The sequence below is a fragment of the Pantherophis guttatus genome, chromosome 2, assembly GCF_059756535.1.
Source record: "Pantherophis guttatus breed Tessera chromosome 2, ASM5975653v1, whole genome shotgun sequence".
Classification (NCBI taxonomy): domain Eukaryota; kingdom Metazoa; phylum Chordata; class Lepidosauria; order Squamata; family Colubridae; genus Pantherophis; species Pantherophis guttatus.
The window spans coordinates 284,093,204-284,096,547 of NC_142064.1; the positions used below are offsets into that span (position 1 = coordinate 284,093,204).

General features: G+C 42.9%; 1 pseudogene; it reads left to right on the forward strand.

The window, feature by feature from the left end:
• Positions 1 to 490: 490 nt before the first annotated feature.
• On the forward strand, positions 491 to 2,298 carry LOC148116054 (vacuolar protein sorting-associated protein 33A pseudogene; annotated as a pseudogene).
• Positions 2,299 to 3,344: the final 1,046 nt, after the last annotated feature.

A 3,344-nucleotide genomic window follows, 5' to 3' on the forward strand; every position in this document is an offset into this window, starting at 1 on the left:
TTAAAACTTGTATTCAAATAAATTTTAATCTTAATGATAAAATTGGAAATTATGAACAAGTGTATTTTCATTGATAAAAGAAATAGATAAATCATGTTTTTGTGATGCAAATATTATAATAATGCTTATACAAAGTTATTTTGATCTCCTTAAAAAAAATTCCAGCTTCCAGAAAATAAAAATATGATTTTGTGATAGAGAGAAGTGCATAAGTAAAATCCATTTGGAAATGAACTAATTTTTAGCATCTAGTACTCGATAGATGACTGTATCTTTGTGATTTTTCTCACATTGTTTTATATAGATAATGGTTACTTATTATAATAAAGTAGCAGTAATCTTTTAATGATATGATAATATCCCTATTATTAATTTGGCGATAATGCTATTAATGATCCAGTGGAATCATTTCATGTCCTCTTGTAGAAAACACACTTAGAGAAGACATTGCACAAAAATATTCATCAGCTTTGAGTGCAGCGCAGCAGCCATGGTGGTTCACCTCAGCTCGGGCCACGTCCCGTTGACAGTGCTGCGGGAAGCCAGGCGGAGGGAGCTGCGCGCCTTCCTCGACAAATGCACCAGATCCAAGGCCATTATGTGGGATGAGTATGTTACTGGGCCCTTTGGATTGATTGTGCAATATTCTCTTCTGAAGGAACATGAGGTGGAGAAAATGTTCACCCTCAAAGGGGGTCACCTTCCACCGGCTAATGTCAAGAACATTATTTTCTTTGTCAGGCCCAGGTTAGAATTCATGAACATAAATGCAGACAATGTGCTCAGTGAAGACAAAATCTGCTGTCCGCAGCGGGATTTCTACATCTTGTTTGTGCCGCGTCGCAGTTTGTTGTGCAAACAGCGCCTCAAAGAACTGGGTGTGTTGCACTGTTTTATTCACCGAGAGGAATGCAGCCTGGACCTCCTCATTCCCTTTGACAGCGACCTCTTGTCCATGGAGTCAGAAAACGCCTTTAAGAAGTGTTACCTAGAAAATGACCAGACCTGCCTCTACCATGCTGTGAAAGGACTCATGATGCTCCAGGCTCTCTACGGAACCATCCCACTCATCTTTGGAAAAGGAGAGTGCGCATGGCATGTGGCAAACATGATGGTCTGCATGAAAAGGGATTTTTCGGGGATCCAGAACACCATCCTGCCCATCTTCGATACCCTTCTGCTGCTGGATCACAACGTGGATTTGGTCTCTCCTCTGGCTACCCAGCTGACTTATGAGGGCCTAATTGATGAAATATATAGAATTCAGAACACCTACATAAAACTTCCCCCTGAAAAATTTAACCCAAGAAGCAGGGGGAGGCTGTGAAGGAGCTCCCCACCGAGGCCAAGAAGCTGCAGCTGAACTCCGCGGAGAAGCTGTACACGGAGATCTGCAACAAGAACCTCAATGCTGTGGGCAGCGTCTTGAGCAAGAAAGCCAAAATCATTTCAGCTGCTTTTGAGGAAAGGCACCACACCAAAACCGTGGGGGAGATCAAGCAGTTTGTCTCACAGCTGCCGCACATGCAGGCTGCCAGAAGCTCTTTGGGGAACCATACCTCCATCGCGGAGCTCATGAAAGACATCACCACCTCTGAAGACTTCTTCGATAATTTAACTTTGGAGCAAGAATTTATGTCCGGGATAGATACCGATAAGGTCAACAGCTACATAGAAGATTGCATTGCCCGAAAGTATCCTTTGATTAAGATTACTGAGGCTCATTTGCCTGCAGTCGGTGTGCAACAGTGGCTTAAAGCAGAAGGTGCTGGATCATTACAAGAGAGAAATTCTCCAGACTTACGGCTACAAACACATCCTGACCTTGAATAGCCTAGAAAAGGCTGGACTTTTGAAGCCCCGGCTGGGCAGTCGGAACAACTACCCAACCATCTGGAAAACTTTGCATCTGTGTATGGACAACATCAAAGAGCAGAACCCAAACAATATCTCTTACGTCTACAGTGGTTATGCACCTCTAAGCGTTCACCTGGCACAGTTGCTTGTCCGGCCAGGTTGGCGAAGCATTGAAGAAATCTTAAAAATTCTTCCTGGTCTAATTTTGAAGAGAGGCAGCAGCTGCCAACTGGGCTTCAGAAAAAGCACCAGCATGGAGAAAACCATGTCACTCTCGTCTTCTTTCTGGGAGGCGTGACCTATGCAAAAATCGCAGCCCTCTGGTTCCTCTCTCAGATGGAAGATGGAGGCACTGAATACGTTATCACCACCACCAAACTGATTAATGGAACAAGCTGGATCAAGTCCCTGATGGAGAAGCTGGAGCCCCCACCCTTTTAGGAAGGACAGACCGAGCAGGACTCAATCGAGATGGGATCGCGAGACTCAGGAGAAACGGATGCTTTTGGAAGAGAGGACTTGCCAATTGAAAAGGAAGATAGTTTCTCAGCTGCTTTCTAAAAAAAATATGGATCCAGAAGGAAAGCTCAGCCTGGCAATCTGCATGGTAAATGGTAAATTGCTTGTTACTAAGTGTATAAAGAGCGCTACACAGCGGCTGCGTGTAGCGCTAGCTTTAAATGTCGATGCCGGCTTGTGCCTTACTCCGGCCTGTGTTGCTGTGATTAACCTGATTAAAGACGCTGCAAACTGCTTCATTTCCTTCTGGTTGTTGTTTGCTTCCAGGGCGGTTCAGTGGACAAGCCGAGATTTGGTTTGCTCCCTTGCGTCATTCACAATTGTCACTCCCTGACTTTTTCTTACGGTTTCTAAATCCCTTCTTCTTTAGTGTATATTCCACAATCTTTCAGGACGTTTTTTCCTAATATTTCCTCCTCCTTCCCATTCTGTAGTTAGCTTGGTTTTCTTACTTCGGTCCACTGATATTCTTCATTTTTCTCTCCAGGCAGTTCATCATGTTGGTGGATTGTAATCAAGCCACTTTCCCTCTTGGGCTGATATTCTAAAGCTTGAAAGTCTGCAAATCTGTAACAGAATCTCCCCCTTAGGTTATACAGCTCTACCCCAATCCTATTTTCATGGAATTCGCTTCCTTGATTTGTTTCTAGCAGGTTTCAATCCTGGAAATACTGTTTTGCTGCCAATTTTGAAAAATCCTGCTCTCTTTTTTCCCCCATGAATACCTCCTGAAATGCTTACAAGCCCCCAATATTTATTTTTATTTTATTAATTAAATTAAAAATATTGAACCAAACTCATTTGCACTGAACATTATTGTGAATAGTGGGAGAAGAGGCTACTGTTTAATCAAACCTCATTCAGTTGCAAACAAACAAGCATGTTTAAAAAAGTGCTGGAATAATACCTTTGAAGTCTGAGAAGATAAATGTTATAAAGACGCCAACGCAGGCATTTTTCAGCCAAAT